General features: G+C 40.9%; 1 protein-coding gene across 7 annotated transcripts in view; it reads right to left on the reverse strand.

The window, feature by feature from the left end:
* The window catches only part of celf6 (CUGBP Elav-like family member 6), a 165,894-nt gene that overhangs the window by 129,265 nt on the left and 13,750 nt on the right, over positions 1-22,879 (reverse strand). The window lies entirely within an intron of this gene.

Raw genomic sequence — 22,879 nt, forward strand, 5'->3', positions numbered from 1 at the left:
GTTGGACTACTTCTGCTGTATCTCACAAAAGTGAGTCCACACATTCAATGATATATATATATATTTTTTACAAGTTAGAAATTCTAAATGTATATAATGTAAAGTACTCGGTGAAAAGGTTTTATTAAACAGTGTAAATGTACTCTCCTCTAAAAATAACTTCATTCAGCCATTATATTCCAAACTACTCGCAACAAAAGTGAGCACACCCCTGAGTAAAAAATCTTCAAATTGGGGCCAATTAGCCATTTTCCCTTGCCGCTGTTATGTGACTAAAGTGTTCGAAGGTTTCAGGTGTGAATGGGGAGCAAGCGTGTGTGTGTTTGTGGAGAGAGAGAAAGTGAGCGGGCCGAAGTTGAATGACAGCACAAAACAAAGTCATAGGGCGGATGCTTGCAGCTGCCATACATCCTCGTTAGACCTCCTGTCTCCCGTCGGCCAGAATGGTCCCCTTTATCTCCACAACACTCGATTGGACACGCACACACGCAGGCACACACCTGCTCTGCCATCGCCCTGACAAAAACGTGTGGACTGTTTTTCAGATTTTCACATGATGGATTGCATATAAAGTAGAAATAGGAATATGATGTTTTTTGTTCAGATATAGCATCACTACAAAAGTGTCAAATATTGATTATGGCTGTCTCTCAGCACCCAAGTCCTTTATTTTGATGTTTCTGTTGGAATTCTTGACCACGGTGTTTCTCAGCCTTTTGAGTCAAGACACATTAATAAATTTACAGAATTTCACAGCACACCGCCAAACAAAAGTCAAATAAGATATTTTTTTTTCTCGTCTCACTTCAACTGCAAAAATATCTACATAGAGTCAAATCTGAGACTGTTTATGAACTACAATGATATAATTCAATGATATCAACAATGATGCCATGTTGTGGAAGTGTCACTGTATGTCGCTGGCATAGATGGATGAATAGATGAGTCATATAGTGTCATGATTTATATGCCTCACCGTGTCCATGACGTTGCTGAGCAACCCGGTAAAGTGGCGCTCGGCATTCATACTGCAAATGAATGGCAATTGCGCTTGGCTACTTGAAATCATATTCCCCACACACCCAACTATTGGTATACAAACAATGAAAAGTCAATTTAACAAAATATGCTACTGTATGTGTGTTTATTTACATAAACAATACAAAAAAAAAGCATAGGGGCTAAAGGGCTCAGATGAAAATTGAGTAGGATTTTGTTTGCCGAGTTTGTTCGGTATGTCTGCAAGGCGACCCTTTAATTTCATCTTTATTTATCTATTTAATTATTCAATCTTATGTGAAAGAAAAAAAAATGCATTTAAGTAGTTCTCCAGAGAGCGAGAGATGCATTAGCGCAAAGATCAGCCTCTGATACGTGCCATTTTGAATAAAAAAAAAAAAAGATTAAAAAGATCATAAAGTTGGAGGCTTAGTCTTGCACAAATTGTGTGTTTTTTCAATATATAAATGTGGTGCAAGCATTTTAAAAGTTTTTTTTTTTTTTTCTAAAAGCCTCATTTTTTGGGAACTGTATTGGATTAGCATAATAAAAGCTAATTTTGAGGTGCACAAAATGAGATCCAAATGGAAGCAGGTATACGAGACAGATGGACAGCCTTAAATGGTGTTTACAGCTGCTCTTTGGAACAATTTGCCCCAAAATATCATATATAATATTTACAATAGCCTTTTTGTTTCACCATGTATGACTAGTGTTGTTGCGATACCATTTTTTGGCCCTCATACCGTAACCGATATCTAGTTTGTTTGTTTTTTAACATGAAAAAACTTCCCTGCCATTGGTTCACAGCATTCAAGGGCCAATAGGATATCTTGGCTCGACATGCAGTGAACACGTCACACATCAGTGAATGTCGTGCACAATCAAGACACAAGATGCTGCATCCAAAGTCTTATATGAGTGTCGGAAATAACTTCAGTCTGTGAGCCAATGTATTTAACAAACAGGTTGTAATCTGTTTCATGTTTGAACAGCATTGACTGGATTCAGGTTTGAATTTCCCACCCTATGTCTGCGGATGTGACATCATGTGCACATTGTGTACTAGAAGATGGGTGTGTGTAGTTTGATTTTTCGGCCACAGATGGGAGTAGCGATTTGAAATTGAATTTTCAGCAGCTTTAAATCATCGCTTCTGATCCCCCCCATGTAAGAAGTGAAATTTTCCCTAATTTCAGCCTCAAACAGTACAATATCTCAAAGACACCAGTTAATACGAGATCAAAGACACTAACTGCCACTTCAACCCCTGGATGTCCTCCATCTCTCTAAGCTACCCCAGAATCGTCCTGTTTCCATATACTAACACAGCTACTGAAATAAGACAAATGAGTACTCCAGAAAATCTTTTCTGGGATCCATTACCTTGCTTTTGTACATTTTTTTTTTACAACACACAATAACTTGAAGCGAAGCCACCACCGCCGCTGCCGAGCGCTCATGATGGGCTTCTCGGCGGCGTCCCAGCCAGCCTTCGGGGCTCGTGACTTTTACGAGACAGTCGGAGGTCAGTAATGAATATACATGTGCGGTCTGCAGCGGGAGGCATGAGGCGGCGAGAAGTCGAGTGGAGGGGGAAGAAGAAGAAGAAGAAGATGAATATTGAGTTAACGTGCTGAGCGGCGTCGGGCTCCTTTCTGGCTCGCCCAGTCGCATTGTCCTCCGCTGTTAGTCTCAGGCTCGGGCTTGTGAACATAAATATTTACACACTTGTCATGAGCGGGATTTATAGGAGCAGTTTTGCTCTCCCCCCCATAAGAGAAATACTACTTTCTCCCTTTGCACTATGCATCTCACCTCTGCCTGTTTCTTGCCGCTGCATGCCCAGTGGAAATATTGTCTCATTGTGTTGACACTTCTCGTCACCCCCCCCGGGATCGAATAAGCTGTGTAGGGATTTTATTATTTGCAACTGGTCAGCTGGCAAAGTGGAGGTAGGCCAATAAAAAGTCTGCCAAAAAGCTTATTGTTCAATACTTGATGTAATAAGAGCACCGCAGCTGTCCAAATCCACTTATTTCTCTTGACCACCTCTGGGATATTTGCTGTCAAACCCACTGATAAACCGTTCCTCCTCATACAAAGTGAAAGTTAGTTTTATACCAGATTAACAGTGGCCAAACCAGCCTTGTCTACTTCTTGCTATGTATCTGTAAATAGTTTATTCATTTAGTAACTGGGAACATCATATTTTGCCCTTCGAGTTCAAGGATGAGCAACAGGGGACCACAACCTGAGCGAATGATTAAAAAATATATATATATTTTTGAAAAAAAAATGGAAAAAATACTTAATGAATAAATTAATGAATACATTTGAAAAATAATATGAATATGCAAATTGGTAGGTGCTGAACTGTGAATATGATTTGACTGTAGTTTTAAGTTGTAATATCACAATTTACCATTAGATGGCAGACATGGCTTTGTTGCATTTATGTACAACGGGTTTTATATTGCCTTATATTAAAAAATGAGGAGGTCTAATATTTTTTTTTTTTTTTTTGCAGATATAGAATGAAGGAAAAACAACCGTGTTAAAGTTTTGAGTGTGACTATTTATCCGGAAAATAAAATGCACAAATGAGTTCTTGCACTTAATGTTGCTTTGCGCCGTCCCTGAATGATAATTTTAATTCGAGAGACGGGGGATAAAAAGTCACAGTCAAACTAAAACTCCCACTGTTTTTCATTGCCCATCTCTTTAGTAGAAATTTCATGTTGCAAAATGAAGCTAGCTTTAGGTGGCTGCATTAGAAAAAAAAAAAATACTACTGAACCAATTTTAAGGTGCTACACTCACAGCCGCTCCCAGATGTAAATTTTCAACAAGCTGCCCCGAAAAATAAATCTTTTTTTTCTAAATCCCTCAAAATAGTGATTTATTTAATCTAAAAACAGTAGCGGTGGCACTTATCTGATGACATATTATGACATGACATAAATGTAACTTTTTTGTAAAATTCCATCTTCAGTAATAATGTATCTATCACTGCCTTCCATTGACCTTCCGACACCCTCATCCTCCCTGTGACAGCACAGGTGTACAACGGATGCTCGTCTTGATTAAAGCCGCAGCTGCTGGTTAGTGTGGCGGTGTTGTCCGACCCCCCCCCCCCCCCCCCCCCCACCCCCACCGTATTCGAAGTTTATTGTATGCATTTCATTATTTTGTGGCCATGTGCGGGATTATTTTTTTCCAGCACAGATTGGGCCTTGTTTTTTGATTTATTTATTTTTTTTCGCTCCCTCATTCCTCATATTTCCTTTTTTTTCTTCTAAGAAACATGCAAAACTCAGTAGCGAACCAGCAGGCTTACCGTGTTGTCTCCCTCTATTGGCCATTATGTTTTATGGTTCTCGGACAGGTTGTGACGGTGAAGACAAATTCATTACATATTTGGCCAATAAAGCCAATTCTGATTTATAGAGGAACCATGTTTGGAAACTCAAGTCAAAAGTTATGCTTAACCCTTCCTTGTCTCTGCTTCTCCCATCCAAATCTGGTATTTCGGTCCCACCACCATGACCCATCCTTTCCACTCACCCATGACTCACCCCCACCTAGTCCCGTCCTATATTGTAATCTACCGGTGCCACATCTACTTTCTTGGTGTCTGTCGTCTGATAGCTTGGCATGTAATTAACTCCTTGGCATGCGCTGTGGGCTGTCATTTGCATGGTAATAAATCTCACCGCTCTTTACCGTAGTTGGAGGAATCACGCGGAACTGTGTGTGTGTGTGCTTAGCTTGTCCAAACATGCCCGTCTCGTTTTGATCAACTTCCCATTTGGGTCAGAAGCGGAGTAATAATCTTTTCAATACGGTCGAACATATTGATTAAACATAGCTTGTTTTTTGACTAGCCGGGGCCATTCGAGCATTTTGGACAGGGTGACTTCCTGTTGCTGTTGGAGCCTTGTATTTATTTGTTCCTACAAGCCGTGTGCCATCCATTATGGAGTAATTTCCTTTTGCCCACTTTATCAATGGAGAGGCTCATCTTTCCTGGAGATGCCTGGCTGCTGGCCAGAGTGCGTACAGTAGATCAGCCAAAGCCACAAAGCGCAAGCGGCTTCGTTGTGTGAGGCGTAGGTGTGTTTGTTGTAGCCCAGGGTTCACGTGCAAGTAATAGGATGAAAGTTCAGGGGTGTGTGGGAGGTGATTATGTGTGTTTTCAAGATGGATGAACAGAGCGGCGATTGCGCCCCGTCCGTCGTGGCGCAGCGTTCCTTCCAGGTCTAATGAGCGTTACGCCGTGACCTCAGCCTCGCGGGTTCACGGGCCCGATTAAACATGGTCTCCGAGACGACTCGAGGGAGGCTAAGGTGGACCGGCGACGCTCTCGCTCTCCTCCCGACTGGCCTCGCCCCCCGCCGCCGTTGTCCTAATGGCTCCTTGTGAACTAACCCCATTTGTCTCCATCACAAGCCAACACGCACACACTCAGCGCTCTAACAGTGATGTTGCCTTTGTTTGACTGTCATTTGTCTTTATTATTGTTTTGTTTTTCCCTATACAATGGCTTCCATGTATGCTGGTTATATTTTGCTTTTAAAGCAGCAGTAGGAAAAGCGAATAGAAGCCACTGTGGTATATATACAGTACAAATCACGTGCGGTGAATGTGCATTTATTGACAAGACGGAAGAGGCGAGGTTAGTAAGAGATTGGATTTTGGACAGACTTCGGTGACTAAATGGCTGTCTAGTGACCTATTTGTTGAAATCGGGAAGCCTTCATATTGTGGATATTCAATATCAGAGCTTCAGGAAATGATGGACAAAGTTAAGTCCAATAAATTGTAACTTGGACGGAGAATACCGTTGCTACATCTGTGTGGGCAATCTGGCTCTCATGCCTTGGCTCTTTGGTGTTGTTTTTGGTGTTGTGACCAGTGTGCAGGTTTTTCTACCCAACAGAACTTGGTTAATATCCAGTGTGAGAGTTCAATGAGAGAATGGTGTCAGAACTGGAATGGTTTGCCATGAGTCCATTGGTGGAGGGCCAGTTTGAAGGACAAGTTAACCTTGAGAAATACATGTGTTAAGTCTACAGTTTGTTTAAACCAATATACTGTGCCTTCCCTTCAGATCTGGGTTGCTAGTTCAGAGTTCCTTCAGGCATGCCCAACTAGAAGCGTCCTTGACACAGGTGAACCTTGTGAATAGAGTTAGGTATGGTGCCCATTCTGTAGATTTTTAACCCAACATAACCCAATGTTTAAATCTGCGTTGAGTGTTCAGAATTTGGTTACAAATAAGTGTCAGAAGTTGGATGTGATCATTACGGTATGTCCAATTGTAAGAGGAACAGGTGCAGATGTGGGATGGTGACATTTATCTTTTTGTTGCCATATTTGCTATTTAGTCATAAATGTAAGTGTCTCATAAATGATATTTATTAATTCTTCTATTAGTTACAAAGCTCATGGTGACCGCAGAATTAGAGACAAACTGAATAGATTACTGTTTATGTCAATGTCAGTGAGGATCCATTTACCGGTAACCCTTTTTGATTATACCATCAAATGATATACAGAACAAATACTGTCCACAATTCTGAACAGTAAATTTAGTAACAATTCTATCTCTGTAACTGACAATAGAAGGCAACAGAACCAATTAGTTGGTCCATAAGCCAGAGTACCAACAAGATTCTTATTATGTGACCAAATTGAATATTTATCCTTTTATTACCATAACACATTTTTTTTTTAATATATGTATTTTACAAGAGTATGAGTAACTCTCACGTAGCCCATCTCCGCCTCCTGCCATCCTTTCACATTTATTCAGATGTAGTAAGCAATAATGGGGCTGAAGTTGAGCAATGATGATTAACTGCAACAGGATCCAGGATCTGGCATAACTCATGATAAGATAGCTTTTCGCCGAGACTTTGATTTATTTGGATGTGAGGCGTGGAATATTGACCATTCCCGGCGCCGTGGGGGCCACGCGGGGTCACCAGTGGAAGATGCGCTGTTAGTCGAAGCGCAGCCGCCCCGGCGTGATTTAATCTTCCCCTCTTTACTTTGATCCGGCTAACTTGAGTCAAAGCTCTCTCCAATCACCGGCGAGACGTTTTAAAGGGCTGCAATTAGAGGCCAAATAGCCGGCCGTTTGTCAAACTCCTTTCATGTCCACTGCTCGTTCCGTGAAGACGGTCGATTGACTGTGTGGAACCCGAGGCTCAGCCCAACCTCTGCTTGCTGTTGCTCCGTAGGTCAAAGTGGGCCAAGAGGAAAAACGGAAGTTCAGTTAGTACATTACTTGTATTTACACCACAGTTCCGATGTTCCATGGCGTAGTACCTGTTATGTTCTAGAGTTGGATCCCAAAAACGCAGACACAGATAAGACCCTAACTATTTATTCACATCGAAAGGCGTGGAACAAACTTGACTAGGCGAGAAACAACAAGAGTTGCACGGAGGAATAGAGGTAATAATCCGACAAAAACACACACTTCTCAGACAGGCTTATATAGACAGTGAATCGATCTGATTAGTTGTGGCTAGACATGTGGGTAACAGGACTGACATGGAATTATCTAATTGGCTGTTGGCCAGATAAAGAGATTTAAAAATTCCTGACATCACATAGCTTCTGACATCACATAGCGTCTACCAGTTGAAACTGGAGATGCTGGTTACACCAGTTCAAAACAAACACTTGACCTCAGTTCAAAACAGACACTTGACCAAACGGTCATGACCCAAACGTAACACTTGCATGACCCTAGTCATGATAGTACCAGCTCAATCTAATCTAATGTGGTTGATTTCACACTGCAAAATAATACTGCAAAAAACACATGGAACGCATCAGTCGGAACGTCTCCTGTAACATACTCGAACCCGCGCCGTGACCAGGTTTCCAGCACAGAGCGCTACCACTGAGCTAAAATTCTGGGCTGCCGGCACAGCCCTGGGCCTTATTTGAACGCTTAAGAATTGAGGTACATAAAAAGTTGACCTACTTTTTTTCTTTAAAAAAAAATATATATATATAACAATAGTAACATGCACCCACAAAATCCAACTTTCCCCCCCACCACCACTCGTGATTGACTTGGGACCAGTGTCCGTTCTACCAGTCGCGGTAACGGAATGCACTTCGCCTCCCATTTATCGTGCAATGAAAACTGGACTTTTTTTTTAATCTTTTTTTTTTTTTTTTTTAAAGTCACCCTAACATACATGCATGTCATCAAAAATTGCTAATGTAGCCGGCAAGCAATTGAACTAAGCAATTTGAAATTAACAAAGCTTTTGGGGTTAATGTGTTTGCTTGCATTTAATCAGACTGAAACGGCCAAGAGGACATTGAAAATATGCTTTATATCTCTGTATTCAACAACACAGAAAGAACCTCAACCCTACTGACCTTTCAACAACCACAGCATAAGCATGCATCTTTTTTGCACTCACATTCACAAATAATAAAATCATGTTTGTTTTCTTTCCCGCAAAAATAAAAAAAGTTCACTTTCCATGCTGCATACATGCACACGACAGGACTAAATAGAAGCCCAGTTGAGCTCCAGCGGTGCGGGGCATGGGAGGAGGAGGGGGAGGAGGCTGCAGGGTCCCGACCGCATAATCATCTCCCAGTGAGCCTTCATCCGTGCCTCCAGCGTCCCTGCACAGCCACAGCCAGCCTCGGACAAGAGGTAGGCAAAGACAAAAGAGTGTATACGGGAAGAAGAAGGTGAATTAGGCCGGTGAGAGGCCTGTTTTGATGCGGGAAGAAAATTGGTGGAAGTGCTAGGGCAAGCTCGGGGGCCGCTGTGATCACAGGAGAGGCGAATGGGAGAGGGGAAAAAGTGAACAGAGACATTAGGAATGACGGAGGAAGCCGAGAATTAGAGCTGACAGGAGGGCCTGCGCTGACAGGAAGGAGGAAGCAACAGGGTGAGAAGGGTGGTGGTGGTGGTTGCTGAGTGGGATGGCGAGAGGGGCACAAGGAGACAGAATTAGACGAGTGAGCGCATCTGTTTGCTACTCATGAGTGTGCAGCGGCGTTGCCCAGGAAACGGCAGCCGCTTGGATTATGAGCTCATTAGCGAGCCTCCTTTTCCTCCTCAGAGCGGACACTCAACAATCTGATGCACAATAGCACACGTGTACAATAAAAAAAAAGTCTTGCATCATGTTGCGTTCACCAGGCAAGACCTTTCTGCATCGACATCTCAATCTGTCACTTTTAATGTGGACTTTTCCACCCTGTCGGTGTGCGTGCGTGTGAGGGGTAAAGGGTGGTTGGGACAAGGTGCTAATCTTGGCTGTTATATTTGCTTGCAGCCCTGCTTCTTATCTACCAATCTACCATTGCTGTCAATCGCAGCAGATCAGGTCACCTAACCACCAAACAGGCATTTTACATAATACTTTATTCTATTGAACACGGATTAAAAAGAAAAAAGAAAGTAATTTTGGCCCTTACACGACAATGGTGTTTTGGAGCCTAGAAATGCCAACATTTTGAAATTGGGTTTTACAAATGTCCAGTGTACACTCACTTATTTGTGGTTCGCTAATCACAAATTCACCAATTGGCATTTTCTACTGTTGTACCGCTCCTTAGTTATTGGCTGAAAACCTCACATTAAAAACAGGTGGATCAATGTTAACCTAAACTTCGGTCAAAAAGAAACCGATCCAACTTTTTGGGCTCTTCAACTGACCCCAAAAGTAAACGAATAGCCCACAAAACTGGGTTGTTGTTGTTTGTTGTTTTAATTAATGTAATTTGACCCAACAATTTGGGTTAAATAGCTCATTAAGTTGGGTTGGTTCGTTTTTGACCCACTTTGATTAGGTTATGCAATTAACCCAAAAATCGAGTCCAGGCTCCGACCTTCCTGGGTGGAGTTTGCATGTTCTCCCCGTGCCCGCGTGGGTCTTCTCCGGGTACTCCGGTCTCCTCCCACATTCCAAAGATATGCATGGCAGGTTAATTGGTTGCTCCGAATTGTCCCCAGGTGTGCTTGTGAGAGTGGATGGTTGTTTGTCTCTGTGTGCCCTGCGATTGGCTGGCAACCAGTCCAGGGTGCCCCCGGCTTACTGCCCAGAGCCAGCTGAGATGGGCGCCAGCACCCCCCGCAACCCTTGTGAGGAATAAGCGGTCAAGAAAATGGATGGATGAATTAACCCAAAAAGTTGAGTCAAATGAATAACCCACAAAACAACACCAACAAAAAATGGGGTTGCTTTATGGGTTATTAATTTTATTTGACATTTGAATTTTATTCGCCAGGACATCAAGCAATTTAATATCAATTATGTGTGCAAATTGATTTTACCAAACAGATAAATTAATTAGATTAATTAAAACAACAGGTATCCGAAAGCAGAATGGCTAATAACCATCCATCCATTTTCGTAACCACTTTTCCTCACTAGGGTCGTGGGGGGTGCTGGAGCCTATCCCAGCTGGCTTCGGGTAGTAGGCGGGGTACACGCTGAACTGGTTGCCAGCCAATCGCAGGGCGCACAGAGACAAACAACGAGCCACACTCGCAAGCACACCTAAGGACAATTCAGAGTGCCCAATTAACATGCCATGCTTGTCTTTGGAATGTGGGAGGAGACCGGAGTACCCAGAGAGGACCCACGCAGGCACTGGGAGAACATGCCAACTCCACCCAGGAAGGATCCCGGACTCGATCTTGCGTCCTCAGTACTGGGAGGCGGACGTGCTAACCACTCAACCACCGTGCCGCCCTGGCTAATAACCAACATATACTTATTAAGGGCCCATGTGTATTTCACAACTATCAGTTATTTAAACAACGAACTACCCAATATTAGATATACATCGACATTATTATATATTTGATTTATTTTGTTCCCTCTCTGTTACCTATCTGTAAGGCGTCTTCAAAAGTAGTTTTAATTTTATTCAGTTTAATGGCACTGTTTAACTTTATTTTTGCATGACAATTATTTAAATATATATAATATACTGCCGCAATGGTGAAGCCACGTATTTCCCAGCGTGCTTGAAATAGTCGCATATAATCGTAATAAGTTAAAAGTTGCTCATTATTTGCTTTGTCATAAGCGTGTCTGTGATGTCTTTGGAGATGGAAGAGCAAAGGAACGAGGATGAAAGGATCAAATGATCAAAGGAACATTTCAGATGAAAGGGTATGAGCGCTACAATACGGTATATAATCTTGAATGTTGGCCTAAGTGAGGCAGTCAATGTGCAGAGTGACTTGGTGTGAGCTGTGGCCGGTATTGGTTTGTGGGAATAAAGCGGCTGAAGAGCATCAACAACTGTATTGTCCTTTAACAACATACAAATCACTGAAAAACAATTACAATTTGCAAAATAGTAAAAGTATTAAAAGGAATAATTATCTGTCACTTTGCAGCTGGAAACAAATTAGATTTTCTATGGTCTGTAGTTTTGGGCATGTCTCCCCACTAGACACCTTACTAAATTTTGTGCATGCACACTCACACCCACCCACTCCTCACCACGCTAATCCCAACTGCTGGCATTTTTTCTGTTACCGAGCTTTGCCGCGGGGGCGCCTACAGCCCAGGTACTACAAATAATGAAAAAAACATAAAATCCCTTTTGGGCAGGTTTAATATTTTTCTTCATTTTTTGTAAAGCAAGGCGCTTTTATGTGAGGGCAGGAGTGCTCCGGCTCCCTAATGCTGGAGTAATTGTAGATAATGGAGTTTTAAGGACAGCTGCCGATGCAGGTTTAAGTAGGATTTGAGTGGAGATTTATGGCGGAGGGAGAACGAGTGGCAGGGTGAAAAAGTTGGAGAGGTGCGAGCGAAAAAGGAGGAAGTCAAGGAGGGTTTGCGGAGAAGGAGGGTTTTGCTGCGGCTTATCCCGGCGAAGGTGAGAAGCAGGTGAGACGGGAGGAGGGGAACTAAACGGCTATGTCTTATTGCATGGTAAAATAACTCAAATAAAACTCGTCGGTAGTTTAGTGTGAAATGGGAGGACGTCTGGCTGAGGGAAGGGGGAGGTGGTGTGAGGGCACAAGCTGGATGACTAATTGGGGGGGATGCGAAATGAGGCTTGACTCAATCTACACCCTTGAATCAACTCTGCCCTGCAGCATGCTTCAAATGGGTTCCCTGAGTGCCCCCCAACACACACACACACACACCTTGATTATACCCTTTCAATGTTACGCTCTGACTCCTCCTTGTGGGAAATTTGACATCGAAAAAGGCAGCACTCTAAAGGGGGCAGTTGAGATATCGGTCAATACTTAGCAGGGGCACAAAAAAGTAGGGGAACGGAGAGTGAGTAATATCATCTAAACGCATTTGAGAGTAGGGGGTGGATGGGTGGGGGGGTGTTTGGCTCGCTGTAAAAGCATCCGTGCGTGGCTCCTCGGCTGCGGTGGCACTCGCGCTTTATGAGCTATGGAGGTGCCGTCTCCCCTTTTAATGGTACAGTTTAAATGGAAAAGCAGGAGCTTCTGTCGCCACCAAGGACTCCGTGTGCCGAACGCTTGCAACCTCCATCTCGCAAAAGATTTCAGGCAAAGGTAAAGAGTTTTCCCTCCGATATGGAAAGTTTCACTCAGATTGGACTAAAACAAGAACTTGACTGCAATAATGTGAAAATCTAACGATTGAGTCAATCCATCAAGGCGTCCGTCCAACCTTCCGTTTTCTAACAATTGTCCTGTTCCAGGCTAGCTGGTATCTGTCTCTGCTGACATGAGGCAAAAGACAGATGATACCCTGGATTGGTCGCCAGTCAATCATAAGCCACATATGGAGACAGACGTGGCAGTCATGTTCACAACATCACCTAAAAGAGTAGTCAAGTAAAACATGTTCTTGTGACCCAACTAATCTAAACATGGTATTTGTTTAGGAATCACAGACTTCCACATGACCAAGAAAGGGAATTTAGTAGAAAACTGCACAAAACCAGATCATGTTCATATCCTCCTGATGACCAGGAAAAAAAATATTGTCCAATCATGTTTATTTTGATATTCCCCAATCTTTGTGAAGTAACTGGAATACTGCAAAATACATTTCTGAAAAAAAGTTGTTTTTATTTTTAAGCTATGATGTGTCCACTACAGAGGACATTTTTAAAAACTTCAATGCTAGGCTCAAATACCGTTAAAATAATTCAAACAATACTTTAATGTATTCTCAAGAGTCTTATAGAAAACATGCTAACAACATTTAAAGCCTAAATTTGTTCAATAAAAAGTGTTATACACTTACTTTTCCTCTTCCCTAAAAAGTGCTTGCACTGAGGGAAGCCATTTTCTTTATGATACAACCAAAGGTAGCAAAGCCCCACCCCTACACATTTGGTATCATTGGAAAGCTCTGAATGTCCTCTATAGAGCACAAAAGGAGTTAATTCAATCGTATGCACTGGGTGGGAGATATTTAAAAAGGTCCACTACAGAGGACAAATTTGAATTGTTGGTAGTCAGGAGGATATAACATGACAAGAGTCTTGCGTTGTTCGCATTTCCAGGCTCATGCAAAACAAGCTTTGCAGCACACAAACAATTGTGGACAATTGGACATACTGTTACTTTTTTTGAGAATTCTCATAAAACTCTGATTAATCATACAAAAAAACAACTGCATTATATTAGAAGTAGAATATTTTGAAAAGGATGTGCTGTGTGTAAACTATTTTTTTCTCAAACTCCAGATATGAATATTTGAAGACATTTCCAAAGTGGTTTCTTGTATATTGTTTTGATTCATGGAAGGAAAAAACAAGATTTTTCTTTAAAAAATCCCAAATCATGAGATAATTATTGAAGCCTTGCAATTAATTACGATTAAACTTGTTAGACTGACAGCCCTAGTTAATACTTGTTTTTCTCTTTTCAGTCAAGCTATTTTTTATTTTTTTAGTTTGTTTATCTTGCTGGGAGTTGAATAAGGAATGCACTTTTCAATTAATTCAGACCTCTTGCACTTTGACACAAATTATAGCATAGCATTTGTTTTGCCTTGTTGCATTATGTATTACTTTTATATGCCTAATAAAAATTATTCAAATACACTGTTACATACAGAAAGGACATTTTCCTGTAAAAGTTTGACGTGCCTAAGGAAAGAAATATTAACACACACTGTAGTGGCGTGTAGTGTAGTGTAGTGTACAGTGTGACTCATATGAGCCCACCATCAGCAGTTATTCCCAGTGCAATAAAACAGGCAGACTAACTAATGGAACCACCCACACACAAAGCATACTTTTTTTTTTTTTTTTTTTAAATCTCACACACACAACTTTCACAAACAACACGCACATGCACACACGCGCTTCGTCCCAGCCCACTCATTGCTCGTTATCCTGCTACGCGGCGTTCTTTTTTTGTTTTTTGTTTAGTTTTTTAATGCTGTATGTTGCGGCCGCTCGCTGTGCCGGCGCACAATCTGACTTCCCGAGCAAACTTCCTCCCAATTACCGTTTGACTTTCCCGCCATTTCTCCTTGTCTGCCCTCCTGTCTTTAATCAGCGCGTAAACAAGCGCAAGGTCATTGTCTTCCTTTCACTATAAACGGCGGGAGATAAGAGGAACGTGCATGTGGTTAATCCTTCGGACAAGCTGATGGAGGAGTTTGTCCCGGTGATGCTGAGCTCATAATTGTGTTTCATATTTTCGTTCTCTCATTGTGACTCAGCAAACAATCTCACTGGTGCAACGTTTTATTTTTGCTTTGGCATGGATGCTGCTGGCAGCATGCTGACTCGTGGTTAGCATGTCTCACATTCAAGAAGTTCTGGGTTCACCTTAATCAGCAAGTTTATTTCCAGCCCGAAAAGAAACTTAAATAAAAAATTTAAAAAAAGTTCTTATTTTTCATATTTATTGTCAACTGGCTGATCTTGCTGCAGCAACGGGCTTTGATTAACGGGCTTTAATTGCTTGAGGAAGTGGACTCGCCCAGCTGGCAGCCCGGCTTAGAAGCGGCGGCCCAGCCCGAGCGAAAGTAAAGTTAAGAAACTTCGAAGCGTTCCTTCCTGGAACGATGACAGCACCCACACTCTCATTTCCATTCCTCGCTATTTGTCAGCCTTCTCCCCACTCTTTGGCTCTCGCTCTCTCTGTGAAGCAGGGATGTTAACAATGCTGTCCCCCCCTACATTTACCAGTTCTGCCTCATTACAGCTAAAGAAGCGGCTAAATTAGTGCAGGAGAGCGTGCACCTGTCAGCCAGGGGAAGAGAGGGTGGCGACGAAGGGGAGGGAAGGTAAAGGAAGCGCTTACTTGAACACGCTTATTAACCAAACCAGGCCGGCTTCTCATCTTCTAGCGTCTGCTTCATTATTAGCGACGTTTCTACAGCAGAGGCAATATTTGCTGACCGATCAAAAGTGTCTGGCCCAGTTTTTTTTTTTTTTTATTATCTTGAAAGATTTAGTCGATAATCCCTTCTTAATTTGTCCCTCTGGTCATTTCGGGGGGGAAAGGAAGGTCGGTCTCATAAGCGCAGGGTAAGAACTTGTCATAAATTAACCTGCTGCGACCCTGCTTCTTTATGCAAGGACATTACATGCGGGCTTTTCTATCTCGCAATCACGATCCTTTTTAATATTTTAATGCCAGGACAGTACAGCACAAAAATGGGATGATTCGAAGATAATGTAAAAGAAACTGAAAATGAGAATTTGTTTTCTACACGACAGCTCAAGCTGTGTTTTCATTACAGGTTTTCGCATAATAAAAACAACATTTCTACAATTCCGATAAAATTTCTAGTCTTTGGCTTCTGAGGCATAATTATCGCAACGTCCCGTCTCGCGAATAATTCTCGTAAAATGTCATGGTCTAATGAAAGGACTAGCCGTTACATTCAGTCCTTATTCTCTTGAGATATGTTGACAAAAGATGGTCGCCAACAGTTGTTTGGTGTTGTTTCGATTAGTTTAACCCAGTGCTTCTCAATTATTTTTTTGTTACACCCTCCCCAAAGACAAGAAAAGATCCTTCCGCACAACTATAAATATTATCATTCGTCTACAAAATTGGTACAAATACACCTCTGCAGAGGATACAATACTGCTTGCACTCTTTGACAATGAAAGCGCCACTGCCACCTACAGTAGTGGATGTGCAATTACACTTTATTCTAGTATGGCAAAAAATAAATAAATAAAAAATGTCTCTTGAGGTCAAAGTTGGCATCACACATCATTCATCCTACTAACCAGTCTATGTCAGCAAAAAACTTAATGTTGGCTCTGTTTTGTATCCCTACCAAGGCTTCATACTTCCTTAGCATAGCCATTACGTTTTATCAGCTTTCTGTCCAATGGTGTAGAAAAGGAGAGTATGTGGAAATAGAAACATTGTTCTTGTTCATTTCCGCATTTGTTTAACCCAAGAGGATTTACTGTTCGTTCTCGATATCGTTTCCTGCCCGAGAGTTCTTCAGCCTCGAGGACTATAAAACCGCTATCCGTCCGTCCAGTTGGGTCTGCCACATTTACTGGCTGCCTCTAAAAATCAACTGTTTTGTCATAAAAAATAAAATAAAAAATAACAGTCCTGCCCCCTCCCCCATTCGATTTGTTTGTCAGGATTACCATTTAACACTCTCCAAGGTTGAAAATCCCATCAGATGGAACAAAATTAATTTCTGCACAATAAGGAGGGCCACCGGCCACATAACAGGGGACAATGCCAAGTTCGTACCGTAATTGTGAGTCCATTCGCTCCCGAAATAGGCGGAATGGCTCTGCACAGCGCGACGGTGGAGTAAATGCCTTCATCCCGCTGGGATAAGAAAGACAATAGGCCATTTTAATTTCTTTTCTAAAGCGGACAGTAGAAGGGAAATGATACCGACTTAATTGATGATTAGGAGAGCACAGGGATCGTTTGGAGAGTTCTCGCATCCAGTTTCTCAACATTTTTTCTTTTTTTTTAAACTGGACCTTTTGTAGCATAATTGCCACAGCTCAGGGGGCTCCGGGGGCGGAATAATCTCACACTAAGGACAAATTGATCAGCAGCAGACACAATTAGTCCCATAAAAGGATACATAAAGGAACTGTGGTGTCCAAGTAAAGAGGAAAAATTGATCTATTGGAGCTCTGTGTAAAACATACACCTGGAAGCCTGTAGACAGGAAACCTGACACTGCATATATTTATTTCATTGTGCTAAATCACGTATGCTAAACTCAAAATCAAGAAAATTTATTAACAATACTCTTTTCAGTTTTGATCAAGTTACTCTCAGAGCCCAAAATGAATTACTTGGTTTTTTTGGGGTTTTTTTTTTTGTTTGTTTTTTTGTTTTTGGTGGTAGGTGGGGTGGAATAATGGCATTTTAACATTGCGCTGATTTTATTGTTTTTTTTTTTTGTTTGTTTTTTTCTCACACTTTTTGGAAACTATGCAAAAATACTGGCTATCACCAGCAATTAGCTTTTTTTTTTTTTTTTTTTTAAGACGACTTCAAAGCAGTGCACATATTGATTGGTTGCTTGCCATCTCTTTGAAGTTAATAGCCCCAATTATTGTATTTCTCCTTCTCCTTTTTTATTTTTTTTATTTTTTATTTTTTTTGCTGTGATTAATGTGCATTGTCCTAAAGAAAACAATGTAACAATAAGTGCCAGCTGGTACTATTTAGCCCCAAGGACATCATGAGTAGCCCATGGGTCTGTTCTAAAAATAGCTCACCAGTGATGGGATAGTGGTGTGACTTGCTAAGAAGAATTAAAACAGAATACAAATGTTAACATTTATTACTATTTTTTTTTACTTAAAATGGTACATGTTTATTGCACATTAAATATTCGATATTTTGTTTAAGAATAAAATAGTGTTAAATGGGGGGATGAGATTTTATTTATACCCAAATATAAAAAAAAATTAAAAAAAAATAAATAAATAAATAAATAAATATTTAAAAAAAAAAAGACAAAGATCATTTTATATCAGAATCGTGCACCCACCCTGCTCTATGTTTACAGGAGCACATTATTTTTTAAATTTGTATTTTTTTTAGAATGAATGGAAATAATTAAGATTATTAAGCCAAAACGCATTATAAGACAAATACAACATTTGCAAATACAGCAGCACACATGCCAAGAGCCCTTCAGCAAGCACACATGATTACAGGAGCTGTGGGACGACACCCAATCTCCTCCTGACCCCATTTTCGTATGATGCATACATGAGTCAATCTTTGGAATTTTACATGGTTGGGGGAAGGAAAAAAAAAAAGCAACCCCAAGATTTTGGGACACATTTCCCCCTGCAGTGTGCTCATTTGGCGGTTTCATCATCAACACAGCAGACAGGTGCTGATTGTACTCCCCCCCAGCTTCCCATCCCAACAAAGACAACTCTACATATATGAGAACTCATCACATTACACAGAGTGTGAAGTGAGGAGAGGGGGTGGAAGTAAAAGCAGAAGAGATATTATGCATGATGGGAGGAGGAAGACAGACAAAGAGAAGCCTTTCTTTTTTTTTATCCCCCAACATTATAATTGGCTTTTGGGCTTCACTCGCACCCAATTAGCATGCTTGTTACACGCAAACACTAGCAGCTAATTGGCCCGAGAGGAGAGGGTGGCGTGGCCCCCGAGAGGAGAGAGCAGCATTCATTTGAAGATTAGCTCCTCCAATGTCAGGAGGGTGTTTGGCAAACACTTGTAAGAAACATTTCAGTGCAGCGGCAACTGCAAATATTAGTTACACTTCCGTGCCGCCTTTATGGCCAGATGGCGTTGCGAATGGGAGGATATGATTGTTGTAGAATGTTTGGGCAATCAAAAAGGCATTGGGACTTACTTTGAGGGGGAACTCGACTTCAAACATGTCAAATGTGTTTTCTTCTTAGCATTTTGTTTATCAATCACACAAACCTGTAGTTACGTATCGCCCCAAAATATGTTTAATATTCTATGTAGATCACCGGCAAGAAAGAAGCTTGCTAACTCAGTGCTAATTAGGGATGTAACGATAACGGCAATATCATGATATTGCGATATTAAAACTGCCACAATATATCGTCGTCGTCATGTCACGATATTAAAAGCTGAACATCTGTTTAAAAAGTCTGATTGATTTCCATTTGTGCAGTTCTAGCACCCTCCGGTGGCTAGTTTTTTTTTTTAGTGCAGTTTAATTTTCACAAGACATGTTTTGGCTCTTCTATGTTTAAAATCCACGCTAATGGTCAGGTGAAGGGGCACGTAATGTCAATATGTGGAGGAATTCAATGTGTGCGTACATTATCAAGTAAGTACCTCAATATGAAGTGTTATTAGAGATAGTAAGTTGTTTATTATGCATTGCTATAATGTACTAAAACACCATATTGTGTTGTTTTTTTAGTATGAGCTCATTTTTTTACAATATTGTGACCTTTTTGGTATCACCAACCTCCCCACAATATCGTGATAATTATCGTATCGTGACCTTCATATCGTGATAATATCGTACCGTGATGTTTGGATATTGTTACATCCCGAGTGCGAATGTCCTTGTGGTCATTTTAGAGACATATTCACCAAAATTGATATTAAGGTTGTCACATAGCTTACCAATTAATACTGTAGTTGTGGTTTAGGTACAGATACAGTTATCATAACCATCAGTATTGCTGGTATACTAATGCTAATACTAATATTAATACTTTTATGTGAAACCATTCACTTCATGAAGAACGACTGAACGGCAAAATATGATTGTATAGACTATTTGAACAATCAAAGGCCAAGTATTTGGGCACTAGGACGGACTTAGGGGTCAAATGTACTTGTGTTTTCTTAAATTGAAATAAAAGACACATTTAAAATGCGTGCCCCAATATTAATTGAATAAGCTACTGTATGTTTTTCTGTATAATGATTGACATGTGAGACCAGCTACTGCATGAAGACAAGAGTGAGAGCCGGAAAATGCAGAAAAATGTGAAAACACGCTGTATACTACACTCAGTTGAATACATTTATTATTCATTCAACGCTGCTCATGATGGTCTTTCCATACAACTCATCAAATAACGCTAATGAAGTTTGCTGCAAGAGAACCAGCATCATTCCCTCTTGTGCGATTCCCACAACACTGCGAGATTAAGTAAATAAGCTAGAGCGAATTAAGGAAGACTTGAAGATTCTCAGCCAGTACGGCGATGATGTAATAATCGTGACTTCCTGCAAATTTCAGCACTCGCTCATGCACACGCACACACTGTATATATCTGCTTCTTTTCCATCTCAGTGTTTGGCCCAAAGTTGTCTCAAATATTGTGAGAAGGCGTGCAATGTGCTAATAAGAAAATAGCACAGTGTGAGAGAGTGAAATTTTTTAAATAAAGAAGACTTGTTATAGGAGGCCAATTTATAAATATGGTGAGACAAACTTGTGTTAAATGAGATTGAGGCCATTTCAGGTTACATTCAGTGGCTCTTTTCAAAATGTATTCAACTAATATTATCGGACGGTAATATTGATAACATGTATCGAAGTATAATTAATGAGTATACATTTTACTGTATATATTTAGACGTGACTCAGATGGAAAGGCACTTGGTGTACACAATGAAACTTAAAAAATAAAAAATAAAAACATGGAAACAAAAGTATTTTTACTAGGTTATTTGCATGTAACGTACCCGTATAAGACCAATTTCACACTGTTTTCCCATCAAATAAGTGTATGGGAGATGTAACAAGAGTTGGTACTTATATATATATATATATATATATATTTTTTTTTTTTTTATATCACAGTTTCTGAAAAGTGTCAAAGTAAACAGTAATTGTGCTTAAGTCCAAAACAAGAAAATTTGCGAGTGAACAGCCCCTCACCACACATCACTCACTACTTTATACACTAGACAACAAAAGAGGGAAAGTCCAACTTAGGCCTGGGGCACGCATAAGGATTTTTCAGGTCTTAAAAGATTGCTTATCTGTTATAGACCCCCACACATAGAGATTAAAAATCCAGCATTTACCAGATGTTACCAGATGTGTTTCCAAACAGTGCTGCAAATAGATAAGTTCGGGTGTTTTCTTTGATTGGCTTCATTCCGTTGACATTACAGGTCATGCAGTCATTAGCAGTTTCTCAATTGGAATTCTTGTCCGTTCTTACGTCCTTGTGATCTTGTGAAACGTCAGCTGTCGTAGCCCAAGTACTGTTCTAATTGGAAGTACGAATAAACTAGGAACGCATGGAACACTCGGCTGGTGTTCTTTTCAGCTACCTTAAACCAAGGATGCATCGGTTGGATACTAAGGAAGACGGTACTTAGCGAGTTCACAAGACCACACTCTGCTTTGTAAGTAATATTGGACACAATTAATATTTAAGATTGTTGGACCATCCTATTATCAGGGGAAAAATACACTCCGAACATACCACAGACAGAAGTACAGCATAATTTCACAGGGTAATCTTAAAAGATAGTCAGGCATCCTTAAACGAGGATGTGCAAAACAGTCTTTATGTGTATACCAGACTTTAAAAGGCCATTATGTAATACTTCACTTATTTAGCCCATGATAGCAATAAAAAGTTAATATTTTGTCTATAATTAATTAGATACTTTCATTATTTTTCACGGACAATTAATACCTTTTTAAAACACATTTTGCAACTTGCTGTCAACTGAAACTGACATCACAAGGGCTCAGGTAACCAATCACAGCTTACCTGTTTTCTAGGTTTGGTCATGTGACATTGACAAGCTGAGCTGTGATTGGTTAACCGAGCCCTTGTGATGTCAGTTTCAGTCCACAGCAAGTTGCAAAATGTGTTTTTAAAAGTACTAATTGTACATAAGAAAAGAAGAAAATATCACATTTATTATAGGCTAAATATTCATGTTTGACTGCCAAAAATGGCTAAATAAGTAAAGTATCCCTTTAAGATTTATGGATCATTTAGTGAGAGGGAAAGGTTAAAAGTTTGATAACTACAGTTAACAAAATTAGTTCATGCTCCATATATCAGTCATGTAGCATAGCCTAGATTAAACCTGCTAACTAACACCTAGCATTAAAACATCTGGAGGATATAGTAGAGTTGCCAATCAGATTAAAATCACTGCTAGTTATTTTCATTCGTTCAATGACAGGCGGGAGTGTGGGAAAAAAAGGCTTTTGTGTTGCCTGACAACCACACACAAGCAGACTCAATCATGCTCTGTAAGGAAAAGCCACTGAAGCACCGACCATCACAAAGCATCAGGCCAGGACAATAACAATCAGGCTTGTCGAGAAGTCCTCCTGTCTTTTTCTCCACATGTTTATGGCCTTACTTTTACAGCACACACACACACACACAAACACAGAGAAGGTCAGGACATCTTTATTAGCCCTCGTGTGCAGCCTGGGCTCTGCATGAGATTGCAGGAGTGACCCCTCACTGAGCTGTGTACAGGGCCAATGTTTACCCAAAGCTGGCAGAGCAGGCCATTAACCTCTTTTGAGACAAGACAAACAAGAGTGTCCCATCTTGAGGCCAATAAAGACAGAAAGCATCACGACAATCATCTCATTATTAAGCCGCGTGGGGTGGGGAGATGGTGCAGCAGAAGCGAGTCTGGGGGGTGCTCTTGGGCTGCGGGTTGAAGTACCTGCGATATGCTGCTGAGTGCAAACATGTGATTAATCCAAAAGCAGGAGGGAGACGACGAAAGTCCATCAAACACCTCTGGCCCCCTTCTTTGCACACAATTGGTTTTGGTCCCCAACCTCCTCCAGCCCCCTGGTGGTTTAAGATCCCACGGCTCTGATTAAAGCCTCAACCTGGCAGGGTGGGTAAAAGTGGGGGTTGGGTGGCGTCTCCTGCTTTAGGACCCGTAGGCGTAATTCAATCACACCTCGATAATTCCCCCTGA

The sequence above is a fragment of the Festucalex cinctus genome, chromosome 4 (genome assembly GCF_051991245.1).
Source record: "Festucalex cinctus isolate MCC-2025b chromosome 4, RoL_Fcin_1.0, whole genome shotgun sequence".
Lineage (NCBI taxonomy): Eukaryota > Metazoa > Chordata > Actinopteri > Syngnathiformes > Syngnathidae > Festucalex > Festucalex cinctus.